Below are 14,785 nucleotides of genomic sequence, written 5' to 3'. Positions count from 1 at the left end.
CATAAATAAGTTGCCCAGCCGGGAAAAATAACAAAGTAGGTGGATTTATTGAATATAAGCTCCCCACCGAAAAAGCTTTTTGCGAATTTAGTAACCAGGCCGAATGCGCTTAAAGCTCAATATGCAAGTTATACGAGGGGTGCTTATAAAAAGGCAAGAATTCTTCGAGTAAAATAGTTATATATATAGGGATTTTACTTGATTTAACTGAAACTCTTCTCAAGTTTCGTGAACTCTCAAAAATGTATAAAAAAACATTTAAATTTTTTTAAATTATATAGTACATTTTTGCATAAGACAGTCTTTGAATGAGCTCATGTATATATGTATATATAAAGGAGTGCGTACATATATAGAAAATGCTTGTGCGCTTTGATAAATCGAGTATTTACCTATTTTAAATGGGCTTAGAGTACAAGCAGAAGACTACCAGAAATTAGAAATTATACTTAAGTAAATAGATTCATCTAGATAACCTCTTGTGAAGCATCTGCATTTTAATGCATTTATTTACTGAACTGCCCTTCTTTATGTGAAACGCATGCGCCTTACATTTTATTGATACTTTGCGGTAAAACTTAATTTGTCATATTGACCAAGTCAATTTCTTGCCTTAGGTAATAGCAGCACACTCTTACTCGTTGATAATCACACAAATAATTACATTTTATTGTAAAAGCCATTTTACTATATTTCAGAAATATTATCTATTTTAAATAGTTATTTCTAAAAACTTAAATTTTTTCTAGCTTTCATGACGATTTTAAGCATATGGTGATTTCGAAATTTCAGGGCGATTTTTTTTCTGAGTGTATAACTGCCACAATTCGAGAGCATCAGCTAACAAATTTGAAAATTGATTCGAATAATCCAAAGGTTGTCACCAAATGCAAGAGGTGTGTTAATGAAAGCATGTCGAGGCGGACCCAGTCACTGCCGTCATATTCCCACCCCTCCAAGATGTTTTTATTGCTACTGTATTCAGCTGGTATTAGAGTCTAAAGTGTATCAGAGTATTCCACAGTGTGTTACTACCGAGTGCAACGTTCTTACTTATTGCTTTTAGAGTTATATTACATCAGTAACGAAAGGGAATTCAGCTTCAGTACATTGTCCCAAAGAATTCAATATCTCGGAATCTAAGCGTCCGTGACGTTGCCTGTGTGCCAAGGAAGAAGGGATATCCATGAGTGACAAAGACAACTTTGCAAAAATTGTGCGCATATTAAAATTCTTGGCAAAAGCTTTTGACATAAATTAAAACTTTTTATCAACGAACACATGGCACAAATACAAGCACACGCGCCTCTGCGAAAAGCAAAAGGTGCTGCTTTATACGCAGAAACATACACTTTAAGAAATAATTACGTTATAAATTCAATAACATTTGAGATTGAATTAGTTAATATATATATATATATATTTTTTTTTTTTTTTTTGTCACTCAATTGTTTTAAAATAAACACAACACGTGCTTAAAATTTTATACTTTGGAAGTTTACGAATAAATGTCTGGTGTAGGGTTTTCGATCGTAAGCGAGGTTTTCAAAATACTTCTGTTCGAGCACAAAGTGCTTTCGTTCGCTGAGTATTTATATATCTATGTATATATAAAGTCATAGTATACTTTTATGTTCATACTCTGTTCCACATAACCGAAATTTGTTGGATGCTATATTAGTTTGAGACCCTGTTATTACACTGAGATTTGAAAATTGTAGTTAATGTTAACTGCACTGACACAGGTATAGTGACTTGATTACAGCAATAATATGTGTGCATTTTATGAAGATATTTGTTACATTTTTATGTGATGGGGTAATGCGATTCAGATTCGAATAGTTAGCTTGTTTTTTTTTTCAGCAATTGACACACCAACGTCAGCATTAACGATGGGCGCGCCATTCCAAGTCGTTTATATAGCGCGTTGACATATTCGAAGGCTGATTAAAAACTTTTTTAATTAATTTCCATGCCAAAAATAACTGGCAAATCGAGAGGGGTTGCTAAATATATATGTATGTATTGCGTGGCCACCCCAAAACGTCGCTGGTACAAAAGCCATCGTCAAATCAATTGAACGAAAAGTTTTCCGAGCCTGTGTGCCTGGGTCAGGTTTGGGTTATTTGTATGTAAGTGTGTATGTATGAGCCATGGGCATTGACTCTAATCTATATGAGGTTTGAGGCTATGTGAATATATAGCTTGAAACATTGATATGACTTACTACGCTATCAAACAGCGCATTATTGCTTTACTGAGCGCATCAAAAATTAATTTTACTCCATTGCTTGCAGGGCGGCTGTGGCTCAGTGTCAAGTTTTTGGCTAAAAATTATTTATGAGCTTACTACGCGAATCTATGGTGTTTGAGTCTTGAAGCTGTCACCTACGTGATTGTTGGCACTAGCGCGTGATTTTTCTGCCTGTGACAAAACTTTTGCAATAATATATAAATCAAAACGTCAGAAAGTCACGGCGCTTCGATCCGGTCTGCGCTTAGTGTCACATTTTATTTGCTTTTATTTAAGCAACAGTTCGTTTTGGCAAGATATTTTCGTGAGCAATTTAAGTTGCTATTATTTAACAATGATGTGCATTTAATATAAATTGCTATATGTTTCAGTGTCTATTCGTGAGGAGCACACCGACTAACACAAAAACCGCCTACGACCGACCGCCCGAACGCCCGAACGCCCGAACGCCCGAACGCCCGCCCGCCCAGCTGTTACCTGTCTGAAGTTTTCTTTGTGTTTGTCATATTCGCTGCATCGTCCTTTCCTTTCAACTTCTTTTATTTTTTACATTCATGGAAATATGTCACAAAATTTATTGCAAAATAATTTTGCTGCTGTGACTGTGGCTCTGCTCTAATGTTCATGACGCCTCGTAGCCTCGTAGCCCATGTGAACGGCACCACTCACCCGTCATCTTAGCTATTTAAGGGAATATCTCTCTGGCAACTTTGTGTTTGTTCTCGTCTTTGCGCTCGTCACGCTCTTATTCTTTTTGCACATTAAAATATTAAAAATTCCTTTAGAATGCAAAGAATGCCTGTGATACTGTATGCGGTTCTAAAACTTTTCAGTTCAGAATAAATATTTATTTTCTTTTTTCACCACAAATCGTTTAAGTCTAAGTCAACCATAAAATTGCCTTTGATGAGCAACTTAACTTGAAAAAAATGCTTTCAATTGTAATTTTCTTATACTCTCTGTACTTATAAATAAAAAGAAAAATGTAAAAACATCTAATTGAAAATGTATACAAAATGCAACATCTCCGATTTGTAAAGTGTATACGAGTATGTACATATATATATATCTGATCTACGATATGATCTTCTTCTATCTTCTTGCTGGACCTTTTTTTAAATTTTATTTTGAAATAACTTGTGATAGCAAAAGATCAACGATAATTTACTGTAAGACGATATCAGAACACTCGAATAATATTAAAATATAAACAAGTGTAGAAAGCTCTAGTTGAGAGAGCTGGACAGCGAGATATGTTAGGCCCAGAAGATAAATATATGAATTTAGTTTTATTGATGAATTTCCATTTGAAAAACTTATACAAGTGTACTCAAAAATAATCGAAGGCACCCCGGAACTGAAAGCAGCCAGGCTGACGGACGTAGTTAGATGGGCCCGACTGCTGACAGACGTAGTTAGATCGGCCCGACTGTTGATGCTGATCTATAATAGATCTATGTAGAATCATTATGCTTTATAGCAGGCAGAAGTGTTACATGCCTTTGCACAACAAGGGTAAACTGAAAACATTTGTTTACCCAATTTGAATGGGATCAGAGTATAAGAAAATAAAACGTCTCTGTTTACGAACTTCACTATACACATGTATTTGCATTGAAGATTATCAGTGTTCTAGCTGACCCCTCTCACTGAATTTGCAATGCAGTTTCGCTTCAGTTTCCATTGCAATTACATTGCAAAAATTGTGGCATGTGGACTTCGCTTGCAAACAAAATTAAATGAAACGAGTGCAGCGGTAGTACGCAAATGTTTGTTTTTGTGCGTTTCAATCCGTTTGAATGCGAAATATTTCACAAATATTTTCAAAAATGCGCTCAAAAGCGATTCAATGTAACCATCTGGGCATGATTGTATGTATGTATGTATGTATATATACAAACATGTGTGGTGAAGAAAGGGGTCGGGATCTGTATGATCTCTGTGCCTGTTTAAACAATTTCGCAATGTAAATCGACAAATACATACTCAGACAGACGATATAAATTATAACGTACTTACGACCGTAGATGATGAGAGATGAGGATGTTATGGCTTTGCCATATCAAACGAACAAAATAACAACATGACAGCCGCTTTGTGTGCCAATTTCAACCCTCTTTTTACCACAACTTTATTTGTAAATTATTTTTAATTGAAATGGATTGGAACAAACACACATTGAAACAGGTAAAATTGCAACACTAAAAAAATACTCATTTAAAAAAGAATTCTAGATTTGCTATTATATTCTATTCTAGCTAAATCCTTTGCGAATTCTTAAGTTAAATAACACAAACAGTGAATTAAGCGACACATTTTGTGGTGTTTATTATTAGTATATATAAAAGATTTGGTCTTTGTTTTATTTTTTTGACTTTGAGATTCACTTGATGTAATTTCCCGATTGTATGAATACGGGATTTAAAATTATTCATTCGCTTGACGACTTTACTATCTAAAGCTAACCAATGTGTTTTATTCGATAGTAAAAAGGAGGCAGGGTCACTTGTTTTGTGATTTATTAACTAATTTAACTGAAATATTATTTATGCCAGCATTAACACCAAAAAGGAGACATAGACAAGTCGATTTTCGAGTCGAAGCTTTGGAGGTTAACAACAACGGCAGCTGGCTGCCGCAAGGCTAAAAAGGGACAGTAAAACGGAACATTGAACTTTCAATGCAACAATAAATCCAGTTGCAACAACAATGCACAAGTTTGCAACTTTCAAGAAATTTACACCATCAGCGAATAAGACAGCATGTACTGCTGCTGCTGCTGCTGCTGTTGCTGCTGCTGCTGCTGTTGCTGCTGCTGCTGCCAGGTCAGACTCTGAAGCATGCTTTCGGAGGCAGGAAGTTGAAACAGCTAAAGAAGAAAATGTGCAGGGGTCGGCAGTTTTGCCTTTGCCGTTGTGTTTGCACCAAACAATCTGTTTCTCCGTATTAACTGTAGCAGAAAAATCGAAACAAGCTGAGCGGCGGTAGTCAACTTGAACAGTAGAGCATTAGTTATGGGCGAATAGGAGTTACTTTAGGCTTCTTTTGCAGTACTTGCAACTTCATCGCGTTGCGGGGGCATGTATCATATTTAGACAAGAGAAAGACAGAAATATAAACTTATAAAGACCAGGCATAAAAATGGAGGCAGCCAAAGAGTTGTAATAGCAACTACAAAACCATTTTTGGGAACTCTGAGCAGCAGTTGAAAGGTCTTTGGAGCCCCACATACGATGAGTTATGACCAAAGTTATCAGCATTCGGTTATGTGCTGCAATGTTTAGTTGCAGTTGGCCAAGCTGGCTACGGCTACGTAAGCTGCGTGGTAGACACTGATAATGTTATACACACTTATATAGAATGGCAAAGCTCCACCCACTGCCCCGTTTAGAGGGCATGAACAATTTACGAAATAACAAGTTGTAAGCAAAGTGGCACCGCGTAGTGAGATGGGCGCAAAATAAAATTCAACTTAAGTTGCAACCAAGTTTAATTGCACAAAGCGGAAACACAAGTTTCAACAAATTTCGTTATCACTTTTTTTTTTGAGTAAGAGATGAGTAAAGATCAGCAGAAATGAGTAAAGATCTATATAGGACAGCTTTCTTAGGCACTTCGAAGTTAAAATTTAACATTTTTAATTGCAAACCAAAAACCTGCGGAAATATCAATTTCAGCTGCCTTCGACTTGTGCTGATCAAATCAGAGTGCACTGGTCAATAATTTGCATTAACGATTCTTCTTTACCCAGTTTTAAATCGACATTAAATCCATTCGGACTTATATGTATACATATAAGTAGTGAAACATACATATCTACATATCTAGTGTTGAAGTCAGAATGCGTATGTTGAATTGCATTTTTTTGTATCATTATTTTCTTCATTCTCTGCAATTACAATTATGAAAAAACAATAAGATGCAAGTTCTTACCAAATTGTAGATACACTTGTGCGACAAAGGGATAAAGGGAAAGGCCACAACCATCTCGTTGTATACAAGCCAAATTTGGAATAACAGTTAGATGATTGCCGATGACTGCCATTAATTGGAATTGGAAATTGTCTTCATACCCTGCGCCCAAAGGTGGGTAATATAAAGTTGGCCATAATAAATTACTGTTCTGTCAGTATAATTCGTAATATTTTAATGTTAAATTAAAGTAAAGAGTAAGATCGGCTTGTATTTATTATATGTACTTCAATAACTTTCAAAACAGTTTTTTGCATTTTATTCAACCCTTTCATATTCTCATTACTATTGAATCAACATCTTTTTTTCAGATTATATATTGCATACATACGAGTATAAACATATAAAATACATAGATGAAATAAATGCTACCGAAAACTCTGATGGGAAAAATATTCAACGTTAGTCGCAGCATGCCTATAATTTTTGTACTCGTGAAAAAAGAGTATTATTAAATATGCACAGATATGTAGCAGGCAAGTACAGACCACTCTCTCCCCATTGAGTATAAATATTTTTCATATATGAGCACGGCTTATGTGCATTTCCGAGCTGGGTCTTTTTTTTTGGTTTGTTCCTGTGCGTGCTATTTTTGATAAAACCAAAAATATTTGGGTTCGTTTCAGGGTCAGCTTAGAATTCGTTTGTGAATCCTTGAATCCAGGCTTTTTCTCGAATTTGTCTTCTCATATACATACAAATAAGTTTGTGTAAGATTACTTACAGACCAGCCATAAAAAAGCCTAAGAAAAAAAGAGAAAATTGATATCTTCTTTGGGATGCGGTTTGGTCACCAGCCAGTCATCGTCAGGGCAATATGAAATATATTTGTCGATAATACATAAAATTTCCTTGTATTATATAATAATAGGAAAGCAATCTGGTTCTTTTAGAGCATAATATTCTTATGCGATAATATAATCAATACAAAGTAGTTCTATTGTAATCAAGAGCACACATTACGTACACATGTATACCATTCGTACCAATATAAAGATAAATACTTTTAAAAGGGCCAAATGATTGGTTTGCAAATGAATGCTTGAAATGCGTCCACTGCGAGACTCTGTGCAGCGCAACGGTGGCTCTGAAAAAGGAAATTGTACTAGGAAATTTGCCGGAAATTAAAACTTGTGTAAAATAAATCGCCAATCCTCACACTGACACACACACACACACATACATACATACACATAAATAGGCACATTCAAGTGAATACATTGAAAGATCGATGCATTACGGTATGCCCATACATGGCCAACATATTTCATACACACACTCAAAAAGACACACTAAAAACACAAACACACACACACACACACACACACACAGACAAGCGGACGGACATTTGGCATAAATGGCACCCAGGCAGAAGCCAAAGCAGCAGCAGCAGCAGCAGAAGCAGAAGCAGAAGCTTGTACATAATGCTCCAACCAAACCTCAGATTCAGCTCAAAATTTAATGCGGCTACCTCAACATCGCCTGACTTTTTGCAGGAAATAGCTGGTGCTTTTAGTTGCCAAAAATTCACGTACCCAAATGCTATGGCGCTTGCTCATTTCGTCGGATTTAACGCTAATGGAGTGACAGTTGGTAAAGAATTATTAGATTTCCTCATGTACGGCGCATTTGAAATGCACTTCGTCGATGCCGCTGACGTCGAACAATGAAAGACGTGATTGTCAAAAAAAAAACAAAAAACAGAGGAAAACAACCGGATTGACATGATGCTGGAGTTTATTTCCATAAATGGCATTATGTTTGGCCAAAAGTGAGGTCAGACATATGTTTGTATACATGTAGATAAGTTGGATTACTCGGCTCGTATTAACAGGCCTATGAAGGACCCAGTAAATTGAGATGTGCGACGATCGTGAAATTTAATTTCCTCTATTCAGAAAATCAAATACCGGTCAAATACAGCAATAATCTGGTAATTGATTTAATAACCACTGCATGAAATGGGAAATGGCCGGCTGATGATATGATTCAATGTACTTACTTACTTTGGATAGCTGTCATTTGTTGACCAAGCTTGCTGCCAGAACGGAATTACTTGAATTTGGCTTATAGGCCGGTACTCGAGCTAAGTTAATCATGATAGGTTTTAAGTTCACTGTCTAAGGAGTTATTGACTCGGCGACCAGAATCACATAGCTTGATTTGGTAAGCGAATCACTTAAAATATATTTGATATAGCTGAATAACATTTGTAATTTAAGTAGAATACACAAGCAGCAGAAGCAGAAAATTCTTTATTTCCTTTGGTTGGAATTTTTAATGGACATTTAAAGCATAAATAGTAATACATTTTATGCAGTTGGTAAGTGACCAGAAATTACACTTCAAACACCAAAATCGCGTAATTTCCTCTATTATTCTTTTTGTCTTTCGTTCTTTACTTAGCTGCTTTGGCAAATTGTTGCCGTCAAGGACCACCGAGGAGCGAAACTTTTCGCCTTATGCGACATTATTTTAGCTTATCTACAGCTCAAGCTTTACGAAATTACTCTCATTTCAAAATTGTTATTGAATCTTTCGCGAAGTAAATAATCCTTGTTGAAATGAGCTCGAAAGCCCGTTGAGACAGCAAATTGGCAGCTACCACAAAGGGAGCAAGAGCGCTTTTCTCTTCTCAAATCTTTCCCTTCGTCCACCAGATGTTTCATATAGCAGCCCTCAGTGACCCACGTTAAATGCGTTCAAATTATACGCAATCATTTTGAGCTTAACTAAAGTGCCGGTTGTCTGCAGCCTAGATAGGCAATGGGTGCTCTTTCCCCTTCTACAGCCTTACTAAAAACCAGAGAGAGAGAGAGAGAGAGAGAGAGAGAGAGAGAGAGAGAGAGAGAGAGACAGAGAAGGTTGCTATCAGGCATATTCGACTGCGAAATACTCTTATACCAATAGGTTATACCATCTGATAACAGGTGCCACTGAACACCCTGTGGGTGTATCCAAGAAACACCGATCCGTGCTCAAAAAATGTTTAATTGATTATCAATATACCTACCAACTCTAGCTCTAACTCGAACTCAAAACTGCGAAAGATATAGCCATTTTAAATAATTAGGCTCGGCTGGGCGTGGCATATGCCGATCTTTGAAGGACATCACCAACATCCTATAAACCAATTTTTGAGCCTTAAGCCTACAAATTGTGTGAGACTTTATCGATGCCCGGTCAGACGGACAGACAGTCGGACGAATATTGCACAAAACCAATATGCTGTGATACCTTCGCTATCAAAGTATAATAAATAAAATGATAACCACACATCATATGTGAATAAGTAAGTGCCAGTAAATATGCTTAGCAATCAGGCAAATATAAAAAATATAACTAAAATATAACTATTTACTTTTAGTCGTCTATTGCTTACAAGGTAAGGATATTTATATATCTTATATATTAGTAGATGAGTACAATCTTTAACTATTTTATTTATGTACGTCAAAAGCTTGGCCACTTAGAAAACAATGTTTACGCTTTGGCGTTGTCAGTGGCACTTTACAATTGCTATAGTCAACATTTTTTTAGAAGCTTTTTTTCAAACGGTTGCCTAAACAATGAGCTCTATAGGAAATCAAGTTGAAGTGCTCTTATCAGGAGTGTCCTTGTAGCAGATACCCTGTACCGGGTCTGCAATTCTTTTTTAATCTAATAATTGGCCTTGTTCAACAGTTACACAAACACCGACAACACATTGTTTTCATACTTGTTAGTCAAACTTTCCGAGTGTTAAGAAAGGCCAATATGTCTGTCCCAAATTGGCTAGAACTATGAGAACAATTTTACCGTATATTGAATAATATGCAACGTGTTTTTCGGTTTATTAGCGAGTCTTTGAATGAGCAGTCAGATGCTTAGAAATAAAAGTAAAAACAAATACCGCTCAATTTGCTGTGCAAACAGAAAAAATGAAATAAGCGACAAGAGATTCGCGGGGATGTAAAAGCAACGCTGAGATGGAAAGCGCCACCAGCGTGGCGTGGCGGCCTGGGATGGGGGCGAGGATGGCGGGAGATGTTGGCGAATGCGTGTGCGAGTGCTAGTGCGAGTGCGAGTGCGAGTGAGACAGCGGCTAAGTGTCGTCAGCTGCAGTTGTACAATTTATGACAACTTAATTGATTTACTTTTCGTACGTGACCAGAAAAATGAAAATTGCATTACGCTGGGATTTTCTTTGGCCTTTTTTGCGTTACAGCCGGATGTTCTATTTCAATGCTCCTTTTAATGTCCTAGTCGACAGCCCATGATATTGTTGCTGTCTCTGTCAAATGTGCGCTATTAGCATTCTTTACTCAAAGCTGCAGAACAGCGGAATGGTAACTCATTTATGTATATGTATATGTATATTTATATGTATGTATACATATGAATTTTCTTCTTGAAAGTAAGTAATGTAACTACCCCGAGAAAGATATGAACTCATTAAACTTGTTTGCAAATGGAAATTAAAGTTGTACAAAGGTGAGTCGCATGCAAAATAAGGCATCTTTGATTCTGGCAAGTATATTATGCATACATATTTTTATTTCGTTTTATAAAATCATCAACAGTTGAGCTTATTCAGTCATATTAGCCCGTACATAAATCTGTCCTACAGTTACACATCCTTAGTCTATATCATATGCCACTAATAAATGAAATATATAAATAAATAATGTAAATGGGTTGATTTCAATATGCATAGGCAAATATTTGAGAAGCATTTGAAAGCGAAGATTCGAAGAAGAACCATCAAATCAAATGGTGACATTGTAGACCAAAAATTTAACTAAGCCAGCCAAGCTGGTGTTTGGCCGACAGTCTGGCAACAGCTGCTGAAAACATAATCGCTCAACGACAACCGTTCTAGACACAAACAAATGCTCGATTCGAGCGTTACTCGCTTTCGACTTCTGTAACTTCATCTTGAACTTACTTCCGTTTGCAGGCAAAGCGAACCACCAAACTTTAAGCGAATGCCATTCGAGTTACTTAAGAACGCCAGTTTATCCCATCTAAGTTCTTTTCTTTTGACCTTTTCCTTGCTCTTTTTTCACAGCTCTTTTTGTGTTGCAACTTTGAATGGGCCGTGGTAGCTGTCTTAACTTTTTTTTTTATTATTTGCCCTGTGCGATTTAGCTTGCAAATTGCGCCAGCCCAACGGCTTATGGGTGTACTAGCCTACCCATCTATAGCGTTCAGAAAAGTTTTCGAAAAACGCTTCATCAATTCACTTTGACTTGACTCTGTGGGTCTGCAAATCTCCCTTTTACTTGGCCTAGTTGTGTTAACTGCACGCAGGAAACTCAGTCACATAAAGACACACACCCACACACCCACACACACACCCACACACACACACACGCACGCCCACAAGCAAAATGAACACATACATAATATCCTCAGTCTTTCTTGCGGGTACTTTGACTTAATCGCATATTAGCGGCAAGTTTTTTTCTGTACTTAAGAAACCACTTAAGAAATCGTTAAATAATCAATGAAAAAGATTTTAACGACTACCATTGGATGAGTGGAGTGGTTCTTAAATATATTCATTCCTGAAAATCCATTTCTTCTTCCACAACATAATCAAAAGGAATGCTCCGCATTTAAATCAGCAGCATCCAAATACTATCGATAGCTTGAAAGCAGCGGTTATCAACTTTCACGAAGATTGAAAAGATGCTTATTACGTATGTAAGTGATTAATAGTATAATAGCGAAACGGTTGTCTAACATCCACAGCCTCACATTACATTATAATATTGCAGACAAACAAGCAAAAAGCAATCAGACGAGACACAAACGCCAATTACAATTGCAAGTTCACATCGATATTAAAAAAAAATATATATAAATGCTTCAGCAGTAACAAAGTAAGTTTTATTTTGCTAATTGGGGTTATCTACGTTTATACAAATATTCTCACAACTTGCTTACCTCATATTCCTCGAACATTTACTGCAGCTTTAGCGTATAACAAATAAATGCCAATCGACAGTGGTGGTGATACCTTACTTTTGTATTTCGAACAACAGGTAATTGAGTGGAAACTTGAATCGATTTTATAATTTACGTACAAACATTCAAACTTTCATACTGTACACATGTACACATGCTGGAATAGCGATTGCCAAAATCAAAGGTATTTACGAGAACTCAATTGGTGTTCGTAATAAAAACGCTACCAAACGATACTGTGGCTGACTAAAAAATGGAAAAAATCTCCTAGACATTGAAAATTAAAAAAAAAAAAAAAAGGGGGCTGTCATCCTTGAGGCATCGTCGGTTGCAGTTCTGTACTTAGCAAATTCGTCGACGGATGAATGACGGCGACTTGAAGAAAATGATTCAATTGTTATTACTGTGTCTGCCACTTGCCACTGTTTACTTTATAAATATTCTAGTATTATTTTCTGTACATAAGTTCCTTCTATATTTGTATGTATCCGATTGTCTCTTCATTTTTTGTTGTTTTTTTTTTTTTTTTTTTTAATTTTAGACTTTTATTCCTCACATACGTCATTGACTTTTATTTTACTTTCGGTATTGGCTTTGTGGCGCTTTCAATAACTTTTAGCTGCCCTACATTGAGTAAACCAGACAATCACAAAGTCCGACAGTCGTTTGTATTTTGATGGAATTTTCTTTCAGGCAGTTTGGCGGAGGCAAGTGCATTTGAGGATTTGATACAAATGGTTTGGAAGAATTGCTTTAAGTAATTGTTTTTCCATCTCTTCTAGAACATTTGTGATATTTTTTTCAGCCTGTCCCTGCTGTTAAGCAGCTGTCGGTGCGTGACGATTGTGGCACTTTTGTTTTTACATTCTGCATCTATTAATAATGGTTAAATTGGCTCGGCCATTGTTGCTGATTAAGAATATATATACATATATATACTCTGTGAGGTCGGATTAGCTACTTTTGCACATATTTATCATACCATTTTTTCTACATTTAAATTTCCTGCTAGGCTTTCTAATTATTAAATCCATATTAATGGTTTTCTGTCACAGAATTAATCAGGTGAAAATTATAAATAAAATCAGCAATTGATTATTAATTATCTTGATAATCAGACTAATAAACAGAATTTCATTTGCAGGAAACATTCGAAATATGTGTATGTCGAATGATGTCAGAATAATATGCCTAAGTTGCAGGGTATGTTTTATAGGTTTACAGAACTCATAGATTGGCTTTTTTGTTATTTATATTATTACTTTATTATATTATTATATACTGTACTTTTATTTGAAAAATCGTATGATTTCCCGGCGACTTTAGCTCGCAACTTATTGATCACGAGTTGACTCTAACATATATAACATATATAACATATATAACATATATAAAGCAAATTTCATTCCATTTTCAGCACTTCAAAGAGGAGTTTATATACGTATATATATATATATATATTTTTTTTTTTAAATAATAAAAAATATTTCTAAAAAAAGAGAAACAAAAAAACGACATTTTTTCGATAACTTCGAAATTATTTCATAAAGCCAGACAATTGTTTTAGTTTTTTGGGGTAATTTTTGAAGTGTCAGAACGATTTCTTATTTAAGTGTAAAGTGCTTTTTTTTGTTGTTGGTTTTAATCCTTTCTAAAAGCTATGTGGCAATATTCCCGACGTGTGCACGTGTGGCAACTTTAATCAGACTCGGCCGGACTGGCCTGGGCCAACAGTCGATGCCCTTGCGGCAGTTGCGAAGAAGGTGGGCGATTTAACGCTTTCGAACCCACCGCTACTTTTTGCAGTATTCATTTTACATATTGCCCTCGGAGTTGCATATTTTTTGCTTTTGTACTTTCGCAAGCTTCCTCACCTGCCAGTCGGCGCTCAATGTTACTCTTAGAGCGCGTTTGTCTGCCTACTGGTCGCCTATCTGTTTGCGCAAACTGCCTGCATGCCATTGCTCTCTGTTTTGCACCTTTTGTACGTTTTTAATTTTCCTGTTTTATTTCCGGTTTTGCGATTCCGATCTCAAATCTAGATTGCAATGGCATCACTGTTGGCGTTGGTCCGTCGACGAACTGGCGGTCTACCCCACAATTCCAACAAGCTTGGCTCCAATGAAAAACATATTTATACTTTTAAATAATGTCTCTTTAAAAGCCGACATCAAGCTCAATTTCAGCTAACCAGCTAACCAGCTAACCTAAGCGTTTGTATACACGTTTCTGGCTGAAAATCGGTGATGTCGTTGCTATAGTCGCAGAGAGGCAGCCGCTCAAAGATAAGCAACGTTGACTGGGCTGAAAGACCATTTATGTGCTTAGCCATTTTTTGTATTTTTTTTTATATTTGCATAAAAAGGTCAGTAGCACCTTTCACACGGCGCAAGCAGACACACTGAAAATATGCCTATGAAAGGATGTCCCAACATACATATCATAAAGGAATAAGCGTCTATATGGAGACGAGTTCCTTATTGGGTTTCAATTTGCAATGTTAAGGGCCTTGCCTTGCCTTGACTAGGTTAACAGCCTGTCGTTGTCAACCGCAAAACTTTACTGAATACCTTAAATTTAAGTTGATCACTCGCAACTATTATATTA

This window comes from Drosophila grimshawi, unplaced genomic scaffold (genome assembly GCF_018153295.1).
Source record: "Drosophila grimshawi isolate 15287-2541.00 unplaced genomic scaffold, ASM1815329v1 contig_848, whole genome shotgun sequence".
Taxonomy (NCBI): Eukaryota; Metazoa; Arthropoda; class Insecta; order Diptera; family Drosophilidae; genus Drosophila; species Drosophila grimshawi.
This window is presented reverse-complemented; position numbering follows the sequence as displayed.